Below are 26,067 nucleotides of genomic sequence, written 5' to 3'. Positions count from 1 at the left end.
TTTTATTTCGAGGGGGACTCATCCTTAATAAGCACCCTCCATTTAAAGGTGAAAAAGTGGGGGGGTTAGAAGCCCTGAAGATGAATTTCTCAGTATATTACAACTTATTATACAAGATGTTTAATCATGTAAAGGAAGTAAAATTGATTACCACTGTATAATATTTAAATTATATATTTGTAGAATTTCGTAGGAGGGCTTCAGCCCCCGAGCCCTCCCCCCGGCTACGTGAATGGATATTAAAATTTTTTTCCCTTCCGCTTTCGTAGTCATTCCATCATTCTTTCTATATTGTTCTGTTCTCATATTATTGCTTCCATTTATATAGCTTTTTGTCCTCTTTTGTGCTTTCTTCCTTAATTATTATTGTGCAATCCCCCTCACTGTTTTCTGCACAATTTATTTCATCTTCTTTCTCCTTTGCCTCTTCATTAATTTCATCTCATCATCCATCATTCATCCTCCTCGTAACGATTAGCCTCTCAAAGCGACGAATAATAATAAGAATACAGTCGCGCAGACTGTAACAAACGTTCCAGTTCTTTAGGACTTTACCCCAATTTTAACCCCATATAATACTTCCTTCCGTGAGCCTGATTGTGTTTTTTTTTTTTAAACACCTTATGAAGTTTGTGAAGATGAGACGTCCGATTTGCAGTTAACAGGCTGCGAAGTCAGCCGATCACGCCAGTGATGGTTTTACGGCGCATGCGCAGTAGAGTAAGAAACAAGTCACGGAGGAGCCGTTGTTAGTGGTGGTAGTGTTTGCGTGTTTGACAGAGTAAATGTTTGGAATTTTTGTCGTGTTTACTTCGATCTACCATTAGTGATTTCGCAACAAGATCGGATAACTTGATATTTACTTATTGTGGTCAGAAGTGATGTAGTTGTGATTCGTTTTTAGTGTTTATGTGTTGAATTAAGAAGTTCTTGGAGTTGTTCCTTCGAGAGGTACCGTCGCTACCTGCGCGAGGTAAGTAGCAAAACGAGATCTCCGTAAAAAAACGTTTACAGGTGGATAACGATAATCGTTAAGATTGCTTTCTTTAGACCTAAGTGCAACGTTGAAGTGCCTTCCAGTGACTTAAAATACATCATGTAGTCGTTTATTTAACCATGTACGAACTTTTCAAAAGTTTTGACAACTTTGAAATCGCTGCAAACTTTGTCATTACTGGCGGAGTGGAGAATAAAGATGGCTGACGCGCCGTGCGACAGGTAGTCGTCATGTGTGCCGTTTACCGTTTAACCCAAAAGAAAGGGCGTACGAACTAGTTTTGAAACTTATGTCGTAGTTTATATCTACGTATATATTTTAACCGTGTTAGTTTTGCCTGATATAGATATCCATTTACAAAAAAAGATAGATTCACACATTGTTTTGTTTTAGGCACACCTGCGTGTTGATACTTCTACAACGGGTTTTGTATGATAAGTACGTGAAGAATGTTGTATTTAGGTATTATTATTTTTTCACGTTACGTAAAACACCAACATTGTAATAAACAGGGCTTGGGAACTATCCTTTACATTTTAAAGCTCCGATTTTATTGTTTGTTTAAATACCGTAACTGCATTGAAATAAAATATATTGGGAGCAAAGCATTGTTTTACCAAATATGCATTAAAATCGGTACTTTTATCTCTATTTTGCTTATAACCAGAGAACGATTTTTTTTTAAAACTAGTTGCGTTTTAAAGATATTGCTAAATACGTACATCCCAGTCAGTCATCACCTTCTTATATAGATTTCTGTGCAAAATTGCTTTATCGCGATTAACTCAAGTGGTAGAAAAGTGAGGTAAAAGAAGCGAAATAGAAAGCAAGAGTGGAAAATAAACTTGCCAATAATTATTTAATACAATGAATCGGTAATTATGAACAAGTGAGTAATTTTCGTCAGTAAGATAAATCCTCCCTCCCCCATGTAAGGCTGTCGAAACTTTTAATAAACTCGTGTATGAAATGCTAATTTAGAAAAATCGAATTTAAATTGCGAGTGCTTTTTAGAAAATTAACCACAAGCCTCCTTTCCCCCCACAGATCTATCCATATTCAATGAGCACGCACAAAAATACATGTAATATTCGTCAGCTTTGCATTTATTTACTAATTTTGAGACCATAATTGTTAACGTGAGCTTGTTACGCCATTTATGAATGTGAAATATAATCAAAATTCTCAGTTCAGGTGTAATATCACCAAGAATCAGTAACTAAATTGATTGATTTGCTTTATTTTACTTCGCTTTTTGTGCCACTTTTGCCTAATTTGCGAAAATGGGAATGAGGGAAGATATGATGAAATTGATGAATGGACTCACAAACATCCATGCCTAGGCCAGGATTCGAACCCGGCACCCCTGGCTTAGTTACTAAATTGTTGTAATGCCTGTGCCTTTTGGAGCACCATAAGGGGGTGAAAGTGCCTGTTCAGAGAGAGGATAGGGCTAATCTGGGTTTCGTTTTTCTAGAAATAACGATTCCTGCACTTTGGTTTTGTAATTTCTTCATTGTCTCATACATTGATGAAAGAATAATGGAACGTTTGCAGTCTTATATCAGATAGGTATCAAATTTTCATATCGACACATCTTTATTAAACTGTTAAATGGTAGTATAAAAGCTGGATATCGTTTTTCGTACACTTCAACAAAATAATCAAGTTCAAGTTCTTGTGGAAACTATTCACCGTTTTTTCTCATTATATTCCATCGTAATTGTTCGTATTTTTCTCATGTTTAGATTAAGAAGTTGTCTGGGAAACAGTTCCAAACATTGAGGTGTAGGGGAGTAAGGCATTTAGTTTAGTAGTCAAGAAGGAAAATTTTATTGTCAAATGCCAAAAATAGTGTATACAGAAACACGAATAAAATATATTTTTCCTCGTTTTATGTGACCACAGAATTCAGTATGAAGGTATTAAAAATATTGTACTTTCGTGTGAAATATCTTGAATAGTGAAAATTTTGACAATCCAATGCACTGGAAATTGCAACCTGTATTTGTGATTGCAACTTATCGGCAAGAAAGATTCTGAAGATTGCAAGTTGCTAGTTAGAGGGACTGCTTTTGTATCATCGATCCTGTTCTTAGCCACACTAGGGGAAACATCAGGATGAATCATTGGTAGGGGAAATTGGGTGGGGAAGAGGGGTTGCAGCTGGTGCATAATTTTAGACGTGCAGCAGATGCAGTTCCGTGCGATTAAAGTAACAATTAAAGCGAAGATTGTGCTTGAAAGAGCAAGTGCGGCTTCCATAACGAGCACGCATTGCCTGCATTTAACATTTGTTCTGAAGACGTTTCCTTTGAAGTAACTGAAAAGTTAAATTGGGGGAAGTCACAGCGCATTTTAAACACAATTCTGTACTATGTACATGGGTTGTTACATCATTTTTGGCAATAAGGGGTTCCTTTGCAGCCGAATCGTTAACGAGACTGCTGAGGGTTGAACCCCGGTGTGATTGCAAAATGATAACAATTGAAGTCACCTGGCACTCACAAACGTTATGCAGATAAAAAGAAAAACTAACAAGAGTTCTGTAATAAAAATGTGTTTTTCTATCCTAGAGAAACCGCGTTCAATTTGAAATTGGGACAGGGGATTCCATTATTCTTGCGGTTTTCTTTCCCAACCAAGAAAAATAATTTATTCTCCCCTCTCATAATATAGCCTGTGCACTATCAGGTATTTTGTATTATTCATCAATAATTTTCAGTATTAGAAGATCATTTTTAAAAGAGAAAGTAGCCTAATAATTATATTACTGGCATGCCACATATTTGTGTAAGAATGGAGAGAGAAAAAACCTGGAACTGTAAGGTGTACAAAATTGCATTTATGAAAATGGTCTGCAACTTTTTGTAATTATATATATTGAATTGTACGCTTTGTTGCTATTATTATGGGAATAAAACAATTGTAAATCACTTTCGTGAGGTTCATTAGAACCGTTAAAAAAAACTATCTAGTGTGCAAGAAGAAATTTTTGAAAACCTCTTTCCTCTGTATGTATACATTTGTGCAGCTTAGGTAGTGGAAACAGTTCTAAAATGAAGAAGTGAAGAATATTTCCAGTAATATAAGTAACCCTTCCCCCCGCGCAACCTTCATTTTTGTGTCTTTATATGAAAAATACGTACATGTACGTAATTATAATCAATGTAAAAGTGGTTCAGAAGGTTAATATGCACAATCTGTTGAAAAAATATTTATTACAAATATGTATGAAAATGCAGTTGCTGCAGAAATTACAATAGTGTTAAACGCCCATTAACAGTTGCTTGCGTTCTTTTATGGAAGCAGTTCTTGTGCTAGTGTAGTTTTAGAACTTGGTCACTTTTGATGCAGTCCACCTAATGTCATCCTTGTCATTAGTTTTTAATCAATTTTAGTTTGGAATATAATATATTAGCATTTTGTTTTCTATCAGTATAAATGATACGGCGATAATGTGCTACGTTGTAAAATCGTATCTGAACTACGTAAAATTATTTTAAAAAACAGCAACAAAACTGGGTCGTAACCTTCGTGCTCCCGAAGGTTGTGGGGTTCCTAAGGTGTATTTACGCCGCTGAATATTTCCGTAATTCACATAAGTGCATTAATCAGTATTTCTGTCGTTGACTGACTTAAGGGACTGGTTTATGCCAGAGCGTTAAGCAAAACGAGAAACTAATATACCGGTTATTATTTGTGCGTTTACATCCTGACTAATGTGATTTCATTTCTGAGGTTTTTGAGGTTCAGTCAGCACTTCAAAAATAAGGCGACCACTTAAAAATGCCAGTGCTGATTCACGCTTTCTTTTGGCTATCTAATTGTCCAAACCAGTGCACTTCAACTTGAATGTGTGGACACAGCTCGTTCTTGTGATAATGTTATCAGAAGTGTAAGTTACCATTTTGTTTCCCAAGAGACATTCTAACTGTTGTGTCATGGAGGGGAAAGCAGACGTTGATTTCAGCGTGTCGGAATCTCCCTCCTCCCCCTCTCTCACTTGTATGAGACTGCACTTGACCTTCAAACGATGCATTGTTTTGTGTGTGAAAGAGCTGGGGAGGCGAGAAATAAGGTAGTGACGGATTCATTGTTCAAGACTGAAGGATGATCGTTGCAATGTTGTGCAGTAGTTTGCGATTCCATAGTCTACTTATTTGGACACTTGTTGCTATGTACTAATGTTCTCCGTATCCAAACATAACCAACCATGTTTCCCAAATGTAGGGTTCCCAGCAGCAGGGGTGCCGAACCCCCCCCCCCCCGAACATAGGCGTGCGCACACCCTCTTATTAGGGGGGGAGGGGGCAAAACCTTGATGAAAGTTCAGTCAGGAAAAAGAACTCATTTTGTCTCACTGTTATAGTTTCATTTCATTGCATTGATGGGTATATGTATATACATTACATATATACATACATGTGTGTGTTATAATGCAGCAACATATAGGCACCTTAACGAATAAATAAATTGTCTCTGAAATTGCCACGCTCATTTTCCTGCAACAAATTTGTGTTCATGCATTTAAGACAAAACTGTTTAGCAGCAAGAATCTGAAGTAGCTATTTAGTAGTTATAACTTATAACTTCTCTCTCTGGTAATTTACAATGCATTATAAAAATCAAGAAGGTAGCAAGAAATCTTTTAAATCCAATTTTTTTGCAAAGTGAAAACGATATTGATTTAGTATGACACAAAAAATTCCATTCTCTTTTGCAATTTTTTTCATGTAGGTCGTTCGGCGCCCAGGGTAACTCCTGCCGCCCCCTAGCTACTCTCTAAACTTTAAAGACTGTGAGAAAATCAGATACTGCGAACAAAGCGAGCAAGAAAATTTTACGTAATGTATTTTTATTTGTATAAAATTTGATATCGATTATGGCAATTTTCCCTTTGTGCCCCCTGTAGGTGCTGGCAGTCTTGAAGAAATAATGCAAGAAAGACATGAAAACTAATTCCATCTTGAGTATCCTTTTGTCCTGCTACTCTTAGATTCTACTAGTCTTGCTTACCTTTACCTCAATGTTTGCTCCCCCCCTGCTCCCCTAGAATTCATTTTCGTCCAAGGTTGGGGAGCGGCAATCCCCATTGCCCCTCTGTGGTTGCGCCACTGTACCTCCTTCCCCCGCAGTTGCTTCGAACTTTAATCGGCTTGAAAATACTTCATTTCTTTAAGAGTATAATATCATTTAATAACGCCGATAAGATTCCCCTACATTAAATTTCTAGGGGCAAGTATAATAATGTAGGGACATGGACGTCTGGAAGGGGAGGGCAAGGATGGCCACACATCCCACTTAGAAATTGAATGTCAACCTAAAAGTACACATTACATACGTATAATGTGATTTCAGTCATAGTAATTTACATTAATGCGATAATTTCAAATTCAAGTGGTGCTTTTTGAGGGGCAACACTATTATCGGGGTAATATACCCCATGGAAAAATACCTTGCTTCTACTACCGTGGAAAAAATCTGCGGACGTCCATGATTAGGGGGGGGGGCAATTCCCCCCCGTGCGCACGTCTATGCCCCCGAGGCCTATGACGGACCCCCCCCCCCCAAAGTAGAACATTCCCCTCCATCCCTTTATGCCGAATTATTTACTCATTTTTCTTTGGTCAGACAAAATTTGCGGAACAATATAATACAGTCATTTTTAAGCAATATAAGTTTTTCATGTTTGCTAACATAAAACGTACAAAATTGTTCAGGCTCACTGCTATTGTTAGTGTACTGAACCTTATTCTTAACAGTTTGTCTACTTGACTAACCTTGTATTAAAGCGCATCTTTTTTTTAAAAAAGAAAGCTAATGCGAACAGCACGTCCCCCCTTCCAAACCAATACTAAAGGCATTAGAGGTGGTTCTTCATTTCAACCCCATCGCCGCGATCACCCCCAGGTAGGTAGAAAAACTCCATCAAAGAAACGACCCCACCCTTTTTTGTGTGAAGATATACAGAATTGCCTGAATTGGTATAAAATTTTGTTCCCCCCAAAATTCCCATGACGCAGCGTCATGAATCCCCTCCGTGGGCACCCCTGCCCAGCAGTGTTGTTAAAGGTCCAGGAATTTTAAATAAATGCAATTCCGGTCCAGGAGAGAAAATCATGACGAATAAATGTGTTCTAGACCTTAAATAACCTTTTTCGAGTAAATTAGTTCTCGACCTTTAAGAACCTTTTTATGCTTAAAGTATTTCAGTTCGGTCCAGGAACTCTTTTTCCGGCTGAATTTAAATTCGGTCCAGGAACTTTTTTTTTCCGGATCAGTACAAATAGGGTCAAAGTTCAGTATTGAAATGAAACAATAAGCAACTTTGACTGAATTTAAATTTTGCGAAAAAAAAAAAAAGGTTTCGGTCCTGTAACGGAGCCCAATAGAACCCATTAGAATATATGCGTTCCTAGATCTTTAACAATAGGGTTGTGAAAGGTCCAGGAATTGTAAGTAAATTGATTTCTCATCCGGAGAGAAAATCAGCAAGTGTAAATGGGTTCTAAAGCGTAAAGAACCTTTTTATGTTTAGTATTTCAAATCGGTCCAGGAACCATTTTCCGGATGAATTTAAATTTGGTTCAGGAACCTTTTTTCCTGATGTATTACATACGGTCTAGGAACATTTTTTCCTGATGAATGAAATACGGTCCAGGAACCATTTTTTTTTGCTGAATTTAAATACAGCCCAGGAACAATTTTTCAAGGAGAGAATAGCCTCCTCGATGGCGCAGTGGTAACGTCGTCTACTTGTAATCAAGGGGTCCCGGGTTCGATACCTGGTGGAGGCACATAGCGGTTCGGATCCCACTTTAAACTGTAGGTCCAGTCCCGATTAGCCTTACTGTGCATAAAGTGGACTTAAAACACCAAATCATTGAGACAATACGCAACTTGTACCGAATTTAAATTGTACGAGAAAAAGGTTCTGGTCCTGCAGCGGAACCCAATAGAACCAATTAGAATGTATGGATTCCTGGACCTTTAACAACCCTGGTTCCCAGACGTCCCGTAAAATACGGGAACGTCCCGTTTTTCGTCAAGGCATCCCGTTGTCACGACAGAAGTCCTCAGGACAGCATTTTGTTCCGTATTTCAACGATAGAAATCGTTGAGTCAACCTGGCGTCACTAGTTTCTATTGTCACCCTTACGGGAGATGCTTAACCTACTGTTGTAAATCACTGGCGTATATATTCCATAATAAGAAACTCTTGACTTGCAGAGAATCTAATTAGTAAACTCCGCTGACTTGGTGTTCTGCGCACTTAACGAAACTCCTCGGGCAATTAGATAATTCTTTTAGCTATCCATGATAACGCGAGTAAGATTGGTTATTGCAGTTTTCTTTTGTGTTTCTAGATTTTTGTTTTTCAACTGAAAATCCCGAAAAGAAAATGTGAATTTACGGATGCATTAAAATCTTTTTCCATTTCTGAAGAAAAGTTGCAAGCTGGGTGAAACTGATAAAGTGCAATGTACTAGAAAAATGCATTAAGATGTCATTTAGTGTGAAAAGCTCCATAAATACAAGTTTCCTTACCCTAATTTTTTTTTCACAGAAGATGTAATCAGTAGTCAAGCTTTAAAAGAAGAATTCCAGGTAGTGCAGTACACACTTGACTGCATTTTGCATACTATCTAGGCTTTGGTGCCTGTACTCGACAGCCATTACAATCTTATCACCATCTTCATCTACGCAATTAGCCAAAGAAGTGGCAGGAACGTGAAGTAAAATAAATCCAATCATTCATTCGTCCTTCAGACTTGCAGGGCAATTTGCTTTCCAGTTCAAAATTCGATATAATTACACTTGGCACAATGAAATACATGTATAACCAGTGGTACAGGAACAGAAAGATCCCTCTCCAATTCTTAGGAGGAGTACAATACCCCCTAAACCCACAGTCTGCACTGTACCACCCTGAAAAAATTGTGCTGACACGTGCAATTGTTTACAGTTGGTAGGCGTATAGTTTAGTAATTATTTTTTTTTACCCACAATATCTCCAAAAGCACGCAATTCCCATTTAGAAATAGTTTTCGCATAAAAGAATTCTGGCATATTTTCAATATGGTGATTGTTGTGAAATATTATGATTTCCGAAACGTGTGAAGTAAGAGAACACTTTCTGAGCTTATTTAACAACTAGAGAAGTGGAAAAGACCAATGGATTGAGAATGTGCTTTAGTGGTCATACCAGTAGTTCTGTAGCAATTTCAAAATATGTAAAGAGTAGTATTTTGCTACCGGAAGCATACAACTTTGGCAAAGCCAATAAAAACCAAAGAAGGGAACGATTGAAATCCAATCGTGTGTCGATTCACCATTCTCCCGCTCCCTTTCACGCACCCGCACACATAGAAAGAATATGTGGGAATTTTGTACCCCCTCAAATTAAAGACGTTCATGCGGCATTGCGTATAATTGTGATATGTTGTCACGTTTTCGTTCCATTTTGCAGTGATATTCACGTATATCCTCAGTAAACTATGAAATATTCATTGTGTTACCTAACCTATAAGACACAAAATTTCCGTTGAACATGTAAATTGCCAAATATTCTTCGGCGATTACAAGTGAAGCTGCCGAAACAACAACCATTATTATTATTATGTTGGTTACAATACGTCGTTCTTTTATCTGTTCAATTTAATCGTGCTCATGACGATGAGGACGATCTCACGAAAGGAAGAAACGAACACAAAGAAAGGATCAGGGTTCGAACCTAGATCCCTATCGTAGCGCATCGGACAATCACTGCACTATTGGCGCTGGTTGGTATTATTATTTGCTAATTGCAATTGTGGCATCCTTTACTGCTTTTATTGCACTGCTCCTAAATTATAACATATGAATTGAATACTCGGCACTGTATGCAAGTAATCTTTCTGATTTCTTCTGAACTTCAGGTATTGAAGTATGAAATGAAGCCGTTCCTCTGGTTATTAGGAGAGCATGGTTTGTACCTAAACGCACGTAACTCGTAAAGTTTTTACCTGTTGAAAGCGACTCCGTTGTAAATGTGATCACAACAAAACAAAGCAAGAAAGTGTGATTAGCTTTTATGGTGTATCAGGCAATCGACAACAGCGAGGGAAAAACGATTTTCTCCTGCCCTATGCCACATAGGGGTAGAGCTCATGGGCCTCGGGAGGGGGGGGTGTCGAACGGGTCGATGCCCCCCCCTAGAAATTGACATTGTTCATTTAAAGATACAAGAAAGCCGAAACTTTGTTACTCTTAGTGTTAAGAACAGAAATAAAGTTCATTTAGTTGGCATTCGAACAGACAGAATAATCAAAGTAAAAATGCATTGGATCGAAAACGTTGAGTGAAAAATTCAGGAACAAGGTTATATTCTACCATTTCATCCAAAGAACAAATGGTTCCACAGGTTTCCAAATTCTAATAATTACAGTTGTAGGTGAGAGGTCACACAACAAAATTTATGAAAAAAATCCCCCTATAATGTAAAGCCTTTTCTTGAACGAGACGTGCAAAACTTAATATCAAAATGCATTTCAGATACTGACTGCATAAAATGCAAAAGAAATAATGAAAAATAGTTGTGCTGATATTCACTCGATTTGTGGATCGAGTCTCCACATTTTTATTTCGAATGAAATTTGTTTTTATTAGTTTATAATATTTATTATTGTATAATGATATTAATAACCGTGGTAATAATACTCATTGTTATTATTATTTTTTTCTGCTATTCAACTTTTATCATTTATCCAACCCCCCTTGCAAAAAATTTCTGGCGACGCCCATGGTAGAGGTAGTTGGTATCACTGCATATCCGTACGTGTGGCATTATCGTTATCTATAGGGAAGTGAAGAGCAACGACATTAAAGTTTAGCATTCCGACTAATAAAACTCGATGTACATGTTTGCGGTTGTGGCCATAAAACCGACCAATACGAATCACTTAGCAAAGAGCCGCAGACACAATACTCTTGAAGTTCAGGACAGTTTGCCACGACCTGTTTCCATTGTGGCATCCCAGCGTCTTCCAACGTGTGGAGCAACTGGTAAGTAGCCCGCTCGAGCGTACCGTCTGGAATAGGGGATGAATCTCCGGTTGTAAGGTTGCCTGCCGTCCCTGCCCTTTATTGAGGAATTTATAGTTGTCAAGCGGCCGTGTCATAAAACTGTACCATCGCGCCCTCTTCAGTCAGCGGCGGCTCATTCGGGTTTGAATATGCGGCTCAGTGACAGTAGAGCTGTGCGCACCTGCCAGTGATGTCTTCCAACCTTATAGTTATGGCTCGGAAGTTGTCACAAAATCATCGTTTATATTATCCATGAGCAGGCCCGTAGCTAGAATTGATCTCCGGGGGGCTCACGGGTTATCAGGGGGGCTTTGTAAACAAAGTCCATTTTAAAAAAAAATATTAAATGAAGGTAAATAATGCGTGTGTGTGGGGGGGCGCTCATTCAATTCATTTATAAATATATATTACACAAATACTACATTTTTCTACATCTTTTAAAACATCTCTTGAAGTGTTAATTGACTGATACTGAAATTATCCCTTACACACCCCATACTATTTTAGATGATACATATATGTATAACACACAAAAAACGCACAATATTTAATCACAGTGCCTACAGTATATTCCACCCCCGGCCGAAGCAATTAAACTCCCCTTCCTTCCCAAAACTTGGGAGCTGTTGTCGACCTTTGACGCAGATGGGGAGGGAACTTGCATGATGACATGAAAGTCACAGATTTCTGTCTAAACGGGAGGTTGCAACAGGGACAGTGAAGGTACAGATAAAGAAGCTCCCCTATGAAAGAACTTTCTGAAGTCTAGAGAATATACTAAATACTTGCAGCTACTTCTGCTCATAAACAAAATGAGCGAATGTAATAGATACTGTTCATATTCTGTGGATTTATTCTTAAAGTTGTGAGTTGTCTACATTTTCACTCCTCACTTCAATCAAATTATGCAAAATAGCTTACCTAATGTAAAGGGGGCTGATGGCAGTGCCAGGGGGCTGACGGCAGTTTCAGGGAGGCTGAGCCCCCCTGGCCCCCTCCTGGCTAAGGGCCTGTCCATGAACCGTGGTAGTTCAGTCGTGTCGACATCCGTGGCGGAGTGGTTAGCACAGCGCGCACCGGTTCGAATCCCGGATAAAACATGGTTGTTCATGTTTGTCTGTCCTGAAGTCATGAATGAAAAAGAAAGAAATATTGACTTAAATTGATGCATGTTCTTTGTGAGTGTCCCTTCATCCGTTTCATCATATTGTCACTCATCCTCACAGTCGAAATTAGACCAGAGAGTCGGAAACTCGACTTTGCGTTGTTAGGTTTGGTTCTCTTATACGTAACAAGGAACGCATTTAGCCTAACAACGAAGGTATTCCGCACTGACGTCAGAACACGAATGTTGCTAGAGTCTTGTGCGATAACCGAGACCCGTAATTGTAGCGACCGTCAACGCAACTACGCATGCGCCAACTGGACGAGTCCAGTGGCAGAATAGGGGTGACGACTGTAAGTAGAACGAAGATGGTAAGCAGATTCCGTAAAAATCGTGTTCTGACAAAAGTTGACATTTTGAAATGTAGTAACATCGCTTTAGTAAAAAGCTAGCGATATAAAACAACCGAGAAAGCATGATACGGAAATATTGGCCTGAGACCTTCTCCCCCTTTTCGCGATTAGATTCGTCCACTTGAGCCAGGCTTCTCTTTCGTGGTCGGTCTATTACGAAACACTGCGAATTCCAAAGGTATGGGAGATGTTGTATTGCAAGTCTCGTACATATGCGATATTTGCATGTGAAGGCTCGGTGCACCACGCATGCATATTCTGGAAACGTCCTTTGTGCGAGTGTTTACTCATGCAGAGGTCGACTTACATAACATCATAATTCTAAATGTGCATTACCATTACCATACGCTTCAAGGTAAAGTCTTGAAGAAACTTGCGGCGATGGGCCAGATAAGTGAGCACGACCGGAAGCTTTTCAAACACCCTTCCACAAAAGCAGTCAGATAATATGCCACATGGGTGCCAAAAGAATAAGCAATGCAACAATGGATTAGGTTTCGTTTACCTGTTTTGCGAGTTAGGCATACTATACTTACATTGCTGAGTGGCCACGTTTAATTGGACGAAACAATCAAGGCTGCAGGGAAGATTCCAAACTTTAAGGAAAATAAGTTTTGCTCGACGTTCAACCACCAGGTTATCAGAAAGATACTTCAGAGCTATAATCTATCCATCGCACACACACATTATTGGTTTTAACATAAAAATAAATAAGGGAAGAAGCAAGGGGTCTTTGTATCATATTGTGGTGTATGACTTGATGTGGAAAATTTTGGGCTCTTGATCTGGAAAAATCAGGGAATTTTGTTTTTACGAAATTATAGACACACTGATTTGTGTTTTGAATGTTTCTGTTCATGATATACAATTGCAGTGCAGTCGTGGAAAGAGTGGACTACAAACACACGACTAAAAATGAATACGCCGGCCAAGGTCCCGGGTTCGAATCCCGGCCTGACCATGGGTGTTCTTTGTGAGTTTCCTTTCATCAGTTTCACCTCGATCTTCGCGATTAACCAAAAGTGGCAGAAAAGCGAAGTAAACCAAATCAATCAATCGATCAGAAAAGAATACTTGCTATTTCAATATGTAATTGTTCAGCGACGATAGGTAAAATTAAATATGTTAATATAATAAATGAAGGGGTCGGGTGTAAAACATGGTAAGTAACATTTTGGTTATTTCTGAGTTCATTAAGAAAAAAGGTTATTAGAATCTATACTGTAGATAAATTGTTTTCGTGTTGTGTTTATCAATTTCAGATGGCTTCACTGAGTCCAATGCAAATTGTATGACATGGCAATTTCACTCGAAAATTGAAGGATGGCACATTTTACTTTGTAACTCAAAAATAACCAAAATGTCACTACCCGAGCTCTTCAAATATAAAGCAATAAAATGTGTAACTACATACAAAACAGAGCCCCCAATAATAATGATATAATGCTTGGAAGTTTAAATTCCAATCTATTTTTGTTTTTGCGTCAATCGTCGCAGCACGACAACATTTTCTGTTAACCAAAGAAGTGTTTTTGTCACTACGTGAGTAGTTTTTTTTTGCCTTTCCTGTCGTGCCGTACATAATAAGCCTGCTTCCACCAGATATTTACTGAGGCAGCAATTACTGCTTCTTCACTAACCTCCGTCGTCTTAAGGGCTGCTTAATTGCAGCGTTCACATTTTCCTGCAAAAGAGTCGCTTCCGCATTCTGCTGCTTGCGCAAGCGAGAGGGCTCTTCCCATCAATTACATTGCCTGATACGTGAACTTGTAACTTTTGTTATGATTTGAATTTTCCTGTCGTGGCTTTTGGGAATAGTTACTTAGAAGCTACTTCAAGTCGTAGGATAAGTGCATGTAATTCGATCTCGTTGGAGGCCACAAGGACTGAAGTGCGACATTGAAGTTGTAAATATGGGCAGTGGGCGTAACTATAATTTTTTTTGTAAGAAAAGGGGTATGGGCCTTCACACTAAATTGATGAATTAGAAATAATAACGGTAATATAATCGTTAGCAATAATTATAATTTCAAGCTTATTCTTCTTAATTATTATATGTACAGGGCTCGAAAAATCCTAGTCGCCAGGTCGCCATGACGACTAGAAATTTCAGCCTGCCGACTGTGATCTTTTGCTGTAATATTGCCGTTCTTAAGTTTGCGTGTACGAAATTTTGAAGATTCTAAGTTGAAATTGCAGTACAGCGTAAGTTAGCAAATGATTTTTTTGAAAAACTCAATATGCTGACCAAGGCAAAAATTTATTTTATTTTAAAACATAAACTAAACGTAACGTTTCAACCTTCTAGCAAGGTCCTCTTCAGACTCTGTACCAAGTACAAAGGACCTTGCTAGAAGGTTGAAACGTTACGTTTAGTTTATGTTTTAAAATAAAATAAATTTTTGCCTTGGTCAGCATATTGAGTTTTTCATATCATGGAAACAAGGCTTAATGATGTTATGATTTTTTTTTATCAACGTTGTGAACATTTCATAGAATCAGTAACTATACCTTACTCTTTGTCCCCCAACCCCTAATTTTCTGCTTTCTCACATGATTTAGCAATGTTTTGAATACGGTGATGCTCAACTTCTTATAGTATGCACAATTGCCAGTAGGTGGTTTCCTGGCGCATGAATTTCGGAGCTGGCGCCTAGCTCTGATGAAGATTTTTCGAGCACTGATTATGTATGTGGGTACAGTACAATCTTCTACTCGATACACTAAATGAATAAATATCTGCTTAGTCTTTCCTTATGTTTTCAGATTACAATGAAGTACAGGACCATTCTTCTTATATTTTGTTACTAATATTTTATTATAATTTTACCCCTACTCAGTCTAGAAAGAATCTTTAAACATATATTACCATGTAATCAAAGTCATAGAAACAGCAATAAATGTATACAATTTCAGTTACTCTCGCTAAAATTTATTTTTATCAACTGTATGTAACTTTTTCAAATTAAAATCTACTAAGATTAACATAACTGTTTATACTATATATTTTTTAAAAAGGGATTTATATTGAGGATAACTTGGAACCCTCGAAAGTTTCTGTTGAATTCGTACATTAGTAAAATTATAATATATTTTATTAGCTGAGATGACAAATGTTTCGTGAATAGTGTGGGTGGGTTGGGAATTCCTGTTTGTCACCATCCAAGGCCAGTTAAAGTGGTTGCAATTGTCCTACCTTTAACTTTTAAATCCCCCGCCCCGCTTAGCCAAATGGTTATTGCTCTCAACGTTTGTGTTGGAAAAGTCTAGGCTTCGATTTCCGGTGTGAACCCCCAAAATTTCGGTGTTGACCCAGCGTCGTGAGGACAAATGGGGACCTACTTGAAAAACGAAAAGTAGCCGCTGCCAGTAAAGTAAGAAAAAAGAGGCGATGGGACTCAATGCTCTCACTGTGTGTCACCTTCCCCCCCCCCCCCCCCCTTCAAAAAGCCACTTGGCAGACCTCGGCTCTTAGATGGCTATTGGGACATGGAGTTCAGCAACTTTAAAATGGGTACTTTTCAAGAAGTCATCGCAATTGTTCCCAATTTTGTCTTTATCGTAATTGTTCTAGATTCAATTGGAATATTGTTTTTTTATTTTGTTATGTAGCGTCACTTTTCTGCTTCTGCTAGTTTTGACTAATCGGGACAATAGTGAGTGATGATATGAAATTTATGAAGAGTCACTCACAAAGTACACCCATGCCCAATCCGTGTTTCGAACCCGGTACCCCTGGCATTGTAGCGCGATGTGCAAACCTGTCCGGCTCAGAAAAACTCGAAAAGATTTTCTAATCGCGCAGTCTTAGTAAGTTATTATCGACAGTCTATATTGCTCATTTTAACGAGAAGTAATTTCGTAGAAATTTTTCAGCGAAAAATGCAGGCTCGACCAGGACTCGAACCCGGGTCTCTGGCATACCACTGAGCTACCGAGCCGGCCTGGCCTCGCCTGATTTTTTGCTGTCGCTTTTTTACCTCAGTGGTTAGAGCAATGGCACGGTATGCCAGAAACCCGGGTTCGAGTCCTGGTCGAGCCTGCATTTTTCGCTGAAAAATTTCTACGTACTACATCTCCTGTGTGTGCCTAATCTTTGAGAAGTAATTTGTTTTTATCACGTTGTGGGTTTTGTCACGACAGAACTGTGAATTTGTACTGACCTAGTGCGCTCCACTATTATACCGAGACCTGCTCCGCTGTTTTAATGAGCTAGCGCTTTGAGTGGTCGACTCACGATCTTCGTCACCGAAGCTTCCCGAACGATCTTCGTCACCGAAGCTTCCCGAACTGTTCCTTCGTCAGTATCCCTTCATTAACGTCATCTGATCAATAGTGGTAGAAAAGGAACGCAAAGTAAACAAATTTACGTGTGAAACAAATGAAAAATAAAGACAGGAAGTGTCTGTAGTGTTGTTGTCGACGTTGTTACCTTAGGCCAGAGGTTCCCTAACTTATTCGTTTCACCACACACCCTTAGTGTTTCAAGATCTTTCCGCGGCGTCCAAGTCAGAATGTAGGCCTATCTAACACTTGGTAACTCTCATTTAGCGTGGTTAGATTGCTTGTATTTAGTTACAAAATACACATTTTTCAAATTCAGAAACATTGTATATGTAAAAATATGAAAACCTTCATGGATGGGCGTCAGGAGGGGTAGGGGTCGAAGGGGTCGGTGGAAATTGACATCGTTCATTTAAAGATACAAGAAAGCCGAAAGTTTGTTACTCTTATTGTTAAGAACAGAAATAAAGTTCATTTAGTTAGTATTCGAACAGAATAATCAAAGTAAAAATTATTGGATCGAAAACATTGAGTGGAAAAATACAGGAACAAAGTTATATTCTACCATTTCATTCAAAAAACAAATGGTTCCACAGTTTTTAAAATTCATATAATTACAGTTGTAGGTGAGATGTCACACAGCAAACTTTATGAACAAAAAATCCCACTAATAATTAAAGCCTTTTCTTGAACGAGACGTGCAAAAGTTAATATCAAAATGCATTTCAGAAACTGCATAAAATTCAAAATAAATAATAGAAAATTGATATGCTGGTATTCACTTGTTTGCTGGATCGAGTCTCCCCATTTATACAATAATAATAATAATAATTATTATTATTTCGAATAACATTTATTTTTGTTAGATTATAATATTTATTATTATATAATAACATTTATAACCTTGGTAATAATACTTATTATTTTTCTACTATTCAACTACCACCCCTTTGCAAAAATTTCTGGCGACGCTCATGAAACCATGTGTAGACTAAGAAGTAAGTGCCATTTTAGTGAAAATATTGGAACAGTTTGCGGCGCCCCTGTAAGCCAATTTCGTAATCACTGCTTTAGAGTTTACTGCGAGACAAAGAGGCCATCCGCGATATGACGCCAGTGATGCTTATCTTTACAGGTCGCACTCTTCTGTGTACGTTCCCCAGATTAGAGTGGCAATTTCGAGAAATGCTTTTCAAAATAGAACTTGCTGAAGTTGGTTGAAGTATTGGCTATTATTCGAAATTAGCAAGATGTGGAGTGTATAGTGACATCTGTCTGGGAAGACTGGAATGAAAATCGGCGTGGGCGCCTCTCTTATCTATCTGGGTCAAGAATGTAGGGAATTCCTTACTGTAGCCCCTCGTTCTGTCATGAGGAAAGTTTGAACACAAGGAGACGGGCATCATGTTATCAGTTGCGTCCATCCGATTAAAAGAACACTGATAGGCTAATCAGTACTGAACCAATGGGGATGGAACCTGGGACAGTAAAATCACAGACAAAGGTAAATCTTTTGTATGTAGAGTATGGCTTTTTGTGCACCGTAAACAGGGAAATATGAAAAGAGCTTGTAATATCCGTTGAGCATCGTAACTGAGCCACACTATTAATAAGTTATGAAATAATGCAGTTGCCGTTAACCCACCCACAAATATTACTTTTTTGAGATAATAGTGTACATTTTTCTTTTTATATGTTTCATTCATGCCACCTGTGGCTAATTGATGCATTCACAATCACAAAACACACATACTCAGGACAGGAGTCGAACCCGGAACCTTCGATAGGGACATCGTGAATCGATCTCTGCACGCTCGTACACAGATGGGTTATTACACGCATCAGTTGACGGTAAAGTAAAACAAAATAAAGCGTGTTTTAATTGTAATGTTTTCACAATTCTCTACACGCAAATCTTTTATTTGCACTTATTTGAGATATTTGCGGTAGACTATTCTTCATTCACTACAAGAACGAAATTGCAATCAGAACCACGCGACTTTTGAAATAGTTTCTTTCCTGTGTGTTGGTTCTGTGTTATTTTGCACATGAAAATATTGGTCGGAGTCGTCAGTGTACAGCATATATTTATTATACGCGTATAAGATTCCTCAAATGCAATATAACAGCTACGTTGATTGGTATGGCTTTATCATTTGCATTGTATTTCTACGTGCAAAATTCCTACACAACCATCATTGAGAGAGGCAAGGGGTCCTGGGTTCGATACCCGGTGGAGGCACAAGTGGTTCGGATCCCACTTTAAACTGTAGGTCCAGTCCCGATTAGCCTTACTGTGCATAAAGTGGACTTAAAACAACAAATCAATCCATCATTGAGAGAGAGAGGGGGGATTGGAATGGCCAATAGGGATTCTCAGAAGCCACGCTGTCGGTGTTTACACTGACTTACTTTGTTCTTACAGTGGACGTAATAGTTGAAATTATATACTGCGCTGAAGATAATTTATTTGTTAAAAGTTGTGTATTTCCCGCAGAAATCGTGGGTTTATCAAGGATTTCAATAAGGAGGGAAATTTATCACCTTTTTGCCCTTCTAGAAGAAATTTACATGGATTTCGTGATAAAAGGAGTGTGTGTGTGGGGGGAGGGGGGCGTGTGGTAGAAATAGCCACCCTTCTTGCGTGAAGGTCGTCATTTGGTTGCCCCAAACTTGACATTGTAACGTGATAGGATAGCTATTCAAACGCTTTTCAACGAAGATGAGAATTTCTCGTGTAAATCGATTTAATAAAAATGTGTTTAATAAACCTTTAAGATTATGTAGCAAGTCATCATAAGTTTCCGAAAATTACATTCTCCTGAACCTAAGAATATATTAAAGTGCAACGGCAGGGTAACTCAGACGGGCAAAATGTAGTATGTTTATGCACAAAGAACACTAAACGTGACGTCATATGGGTTGTCCCTAGCTGCCATGGGTCGATAATACAAAAAAAGCAATTATATATATATATATATACACACACACACATACACACGCTCGTGTCCAAAATTAAAGCAACAAACAGAAATCCTTTCGTCGTGTGATTTTTTTATAAATTTGTCAAGTTTAACCTGTTGCTCTCGTGATTTTTTTGTTTATAAATCCTGTCACAGTAAGGTTAGTTTATGTTCTATCTTAAAGCAGTTGTCTATCACATCATAAATATCACTATCACCTGATCGTATTATGTGGTAAAATGGACACACGGGAAAGAATTTCCGTTTGTTGCTTTAATTTTGGACATTAGGATAGATAGATAGATTCTTCTGCAGTACGCGTCTACGCGTGCTATTAATTTTTTTTTGTTACAAGACTTTCAAAAATATAAGTCCTGTAAATAAGAAAGGGCTAGAGGTTGCGAGACATGAAACACAAGATAAAATATTTTTTTTAATAACTATTCTTCTCGATAAATGTTTACGTATAAAACAGAGGACCATATGTATTAGCCATGTGGAAAAGTATGATATCATGTAAAAAAAAAGGTAACTTAGTAATAACAACTACATAAATAAATATACAATGGCGCGGAATTTATGTATTTTTCTTTTACGGGATTCACAACAATAAAGCACTTAAATTCTGAAAATTGTAAGTGTAGGCTCACAGTAGTTATGTTCCCGGATAGGGGTCGATAAATCAATTGATTGGAAAAGATCGATGAAAGATCAATTGATGATAAAGGGCAGTGGACAAGCAAGCATTGTTTGTGTTTGGAGAGAGGCCAGAAATGGGCGGGGTTTGAGATATGGGGATGCGTTTTGATTGGTTTTTGGGGTATGGGGAGATGGTGGCGTGGGATGGTGAGTGAGAGTGTTGTTTGAGAAAGGTGAAAGGTTACAGATGAGCGGTTGGAATGACGAAATCAGGATGTGAGTGTGGGACTGTTGGGTGATATGGAAGTGGGGTAGAACAAAGGAGGTATTGTGGACGGTGTAAAGGTTGGAGATAAAGTTCGTTGTATGTTTCCGGGAGATGTTTTTGCGTGTTTATCGATAGTGGCGTCATTGTATGTGTGGTCGGTATAGGGTAACGACCGTATAGGGTAACGACCGATGGAGGGAGAAGTGAAAAAGGAAAAAGTTGTGGAGAAACAGGGAGTAAATAAAGTAAATAGAAAAAAAGTACAATTTGCGGAAGGGGATAGTGTGTATAGTATTCCGGGGTGGGAAGAGGATAGGAGGGGTACGTGGGCGTTGGACGCTTTGCGCGAGAGGATGCGCAGAGAAAATAGGTGCGTGATAAACAGGGAGGATGAGGTATATAAGGACGATTGATCTGTTTATGTTTACATCACAGTGAGCACCCTGTGTGACCATCGTCTTCTTCCAGAGATCCAGAGACTACCTTTCAGAGTCGATTTCGAAGTGATTTACCAGGTATATAACGGTATCCGGAGGTAAGTATAAAATGGGTATAGTATCGTGGATGATGAAATTTATTGGAGGAATGATCGGGATGACTTCATCTCCTGATCGATCAGAGAAACCGGTAACTAGACAGAATTCTCGTCCGTTACCGACTCCTCCACAATCACCACGATCATCGATACGGTCAGGAATGTTATCGAAAAAAGAGACATATGTGAATGTCCCTAAATATTTTACGGAGAATGAATTTCGAAAGTTGTGGGAAGAAAAGAACGCTGCCCAACACGGGTACGAAAAAATTAAACGTTATAGAAAGAACAGTATCGATGATGCTGGTGAATTGTCGAGGAAGAGAAAACGTGATATGTATAATGTAAAGTGTAATCCTATGTATGGGTATACAGAGTGTTCTCCCGAAAAGACTGTGTATCAGACATATCCTGTAACAGTTAATAGATCAAAGAAATTTAAAAGTTGTAAATCGGAAATATTTGGACATCAGAATACAAAATTGATTATTTTTGACGCCCCTGTAAGGTTCAGAGAATCCTTTTTAATTACCGTCTACAATCAAAATTTAGTGTCTGAAACGTTTTTGGAAGTTGAAAATAACGGTTTTCCGATCAGTATGCGTTTTATTAATAATCGCAGAGCCGGTTTATGTGAGACACACTATCTGTTCGAAAGAGCACCTGTATACGGGCATTTGTCGTACGGTATATGGACGAGTCGTGTAGCTAGTGAAATAGCGACACACGGATACAATGCAGGACCTTTTATTTTAGTATCAGGGCTTTCCTCATTGGATTGCATCTGTATAGAAACAGAATCGGAATTAAATTCGGAGTATTTAGATACATCTGAGTTACATGCTCCTCCACGTTGCCGGGCAACAAAATATATCATCATGGCAAATGAAAGACTGAATTGCGACCGTACCGATGTCGAATTGACACGGTACGAAAATTTGGAAGATCTGCTGAATAACGAAATTCCTCAATTATATAGGGTCGGCTGCCACGGTAAGTATATGATGGTAGATCATTGCGATGTTGCAACGTTAATGCAGATATTTCGGAGAGAGTACCGAGAATCTGTATTAACACTGGGGGAGATATTCCGGTGGTTTCGATACAGTGTGTCCCCTGAGGACCTGATAGGTGAAATATTAGGAGTAAAAGGCCCTACATTGGATCTGGAAGAATTATCGGATTATTGTTACAATCCATTACGACGAGATGATGTAAGAAATAAATATTTTTTTATTTCTAGCCTTCACAAAGTAGAAGAAAAATTTACCAGAACTTTGACCCCACCTCACCGTGAATTCCCTAACATCATCGAGGAGACCGATACATCAGAAGTGGAAGACGTGTAAAAATAAAAGGTAAGAAAAAATATTACCTATATTTATTGATAGATTATAAATCGCCGTCCTCTTCATCCGTGATATCTATAATTGAAGGCGTAACAGGAGGAGACGGTGACGCCACAGCAGGAGAAGGTGGCGTAGCAACAGGGGACGGTGGCGTAGCAACACGAGGGACCGGCACAACGGCGGGAGGAACAGGCACAGCGGCAGGAGGGGGTGGCACAGCAGCAGGAGGAGGTGGTGCAACAGCACCATTCCGGACGAGTTCCAGGAGAGGCTCCGGCACCAACCCGAAGAACTGAACGCCTCGTTCTTCGTGAATACGACGGAGCCTGAAAAAAAGAAGGGAGTTAGAATAATAATATTTCATATTCACACATAAATTGGAAATTGTATAGATAGGGGTGATGATGTAATAGATATAATTGAAAAAATATATTACCTTTCCTGGATCTCGCCGATCTCTGCCTCCAACTCTCTCCTAAACTCTTCCCGCCTGGCTATGAATCCGTTGTTCGCGGTAACGGCACGTTGGAGTGTTTCCACCAAACGGTGTCCGATATCCTCTAATTCAGCGCCTAAACGGTCACCAGCTGTCTGCGCCTCCACATCGACTCCTGCCACTCTATCCGTGTACCGGCGAAATGCCCTCTGCATGTTTTGGATTTCTTCCTGCACATCGGCGTTAGCCATATACAGAAGGAAAGCCTCTAAAAGAGCCAACCCCCGATTGTTCTAAAACAAAAATGTATAACTGTAATCAAGGTGTACGTGCGATATATCTAACATATTTTCTTTATATTTTCAGATATGGCATCCCTACCATTTGAATTCAATGTATTGCATGGGAATCTTAAAGATGCAGAACATTCCGGGGAACGAAGGAATCTGTGGAGCAAGGTCCAAGCTCGCCAAGTGGAGAGACAGATCGCATGCTACATAGATTTCTGCGAGGAGAACGGGTTAGCAGAGAACCTGATGAAGAACCTGGAGGAGGTCTGCCGTGATATGGAAGTCCAAATCGACACGCTCACTAAAATGTTTAGTTACATATCAGAAAAAAAGAACACGTCCCCAGTATTTGGGGATTTTTTGGAAAATGTAAAACAGGCACAGTATGTGCCATCTCATTTATCCCTTCGTGTATGTTTCGAAATGATGGAGGTTTTCAAAAATATTAGAAAACAAAAAACTGAGGAGACAAAAAAGAACGATGAAAAGGAGATGGAGAGTAAAATGTCAGAACTTCTAAAGAAAAGAAAATTGGACAAATAAATACTAACACCACTAATACACTAACACTTTTGTCCGATTTTCGTTTGTCTAAACGAGAAAGTGTATAGGTGATTTAGTAAATGAAATGTATATATTTTAAAATACGACTAGATGGATATGAAATGTTTATAATAAAATATAATCAGAAAATATGTTATTTTTATATTAATATGAAATACCTGTATGTTAATTACGTTTTTCTCATAATACATTGGTGACATAGTTGTTTTATAATCAGAGTTCCGGATCTGCTATCCCATAAAAATGGTTCGAATCCGATTTTACTATGGTGACATGTCTCATAATTAAGGTCCCGGGTTCGACACCTGGTAAAAATACACAGTAATTCGAACTCTTGATTTTGATTGGTTGTTTAAAGTCCACTTTATGCACATTAAGGCTAATCGGAACTAGACCTACAGTTTAAAGTGGGATCCGAAATGTGCCTCCACCGGGAATCGAATCCGGGACCCTTGATTACAAGACGACGACGTTACCACTGTGTCATCGGGGAGGTCTAACAATTCGAACCCCGGTGTAAACTGGAGGTCTAGTTGTGATTAGTCTCTTTACATAAAATAAGTTAGAAACAGACAAACATGCAAATTACTTACCAAGTTTCCGTTCTCCATTTCTGTTCTGTTGCAGACGGTAAAATGTGAAGAAAGACTGCTATAAATATTCCATATATTGGCGGTATAGTTTGATCCAAATTTTGTAACATCCTCCGTGTATCATTTAAAGGTTAGCGGTCAAATTATAATTGGGAATCGGAAAACATATTTTACAAGTCGTTTTGACATTCTAAAGGTTATAGAGGTTACGTAGCAATTAGTGGGAAACATATTTCACAAGCTGTTTTGATGTTCTCTGAAAGTATCTCTATGTATCATTCTAAAGGTTAGAGGTTACGTAGCAATTAACAGTCTCGAGAAGAATTCCACAGTGATTCTCTGTTACATTTGAGAGTATTGAGAAATAATGAAGGAGTCGATAAACTCTCGAGTCTTTTTCATTCTCCGGTGTTTATAAATTCTGTGTTTCAATATGTCGGTAGATGTAATGTTTAAAAGTTAAGGATGAAATTGTAATCAACAGTTTTGAGATGAGGTTAAAGGTTTACAAGAAGAATAAACCCTAAGCAGGTTATTTGCGGCCGCTCTTTTACGAAACTACACAGAACAGACATTTTAAAAATATAGGACCGGGTTTTGTGTCAAATGATGTTTATTGAAAACCAGGGCCGGCCCGGGCCCCCTAGGAAATGATGAATAATGATTCCTGAAGTTATCACTGCATGTTAAAACCAGGGCCGGTCCGGACCCTTAGGAAATGGTGAATAGCCATCGTAACGTTATTTCTGTATGTATATCGAAAACCAGGGCCGGCCCGGACCCCTAGGAAATGATGAATAACGATTGGTGAAGTTATCACTGCATGTATTTTAAAAATATGGAACCGGGTTTTGTGTCAAATGATGTTTATTGAAAACCAGGGCCTGCCCGGGCCCCTAGGAAATGATGAATAACGATTCCTGAAGTTATCACTGCATGTTAAAACCAGGGCCGGTCCGGACCCTTAGGAAATGGTGAATAGCCATCGTAACGTTATTTCGGTATGTATATCGAAAACCAGGGCCGGCCCGGACCCCTAGGAAATGATGAATAACGATTGGTGAAGTTATCACTGCATGTTGAAAACCAGGGCCGGTCCGGACCCTTTGGGAAATGGTTAATAACCATCGTAATGTTATTTCTGTATGTATATTGAAAACCAGGGCCGGCCCGGGCCCCCTAGGAAATGATGAATAACGATTGGTGAAGTTTTCACTGCAAGTTGAAAACCAGGGCCAGCCCGGGCCCTAGGAAATGATGAATAACGTTTGGTGAAGTTATTACTGTATGTTAAAACCAGGGCCGGCCCGGGCCCCTTGAAAAATGGTGAATAACCATCGTAACGTTATTTCTGTATGTATATCGAAAACCAGGGCCAGCCCGGGCCCCCTAGGAAATGATGAATAACGTTTGGTGAAGTTATTACTGTATGTTAAAACCAGGGCTGGCCCGGGCCCCTTGAAAAATGGTGAATAACCATCGTAACGTTATTTCTGTATGTATATCGAAAACCAGGGCCCCTATGAAATGATGAATAACGTTTGGTGAAGTTATTACTGTATG

The 26,067-nt window shown here is 38.8% G+C and overlaps 1 protein-coding gene across 6 annotated transcripts in view; it reads left to right on the top strand.

Annotated features, from left to right (window-relative positions):
• Positions 1–744: 744 nt before the first annotated feature.
• The window catches only part of cno (adherens junction formation factor afadin), a 446,647-nt gene continuing 421,324 nt past the window's right edge, over positions 745–26,067 (top strand). For all 6 annotated transcript variants that reach the window (XM_083138204.1, XM_083138208.1, XM_083138207.1 and 3 more), the window contains exon 1: positions 745–973. The gene's annotated coding sequence lies outside the window, so the exon portion shown is untranslated. The remainder of the gene's footprint in view (positions 974–26,067) is intronic.

The sequence above is a fragment of the Lepisma saccharinum genome, chromosome 16 (assembly GCF_977018435.1).
Source record: "Lepisma saccharinum chromosome 16, izLepSacc3.1, whole genome shotgun sequence".
Lineage (NCBI taxonomy): Eukaryota > Metazoa > Arthropoda > Insecta > Zygentoma > Lepismatidae > Lepisma > Lepisma saccharinum.
Note: the sequence above shows the minus strand (reverse complement) of the source record. Positions and strands in the feature narration are given on the sequence as shown.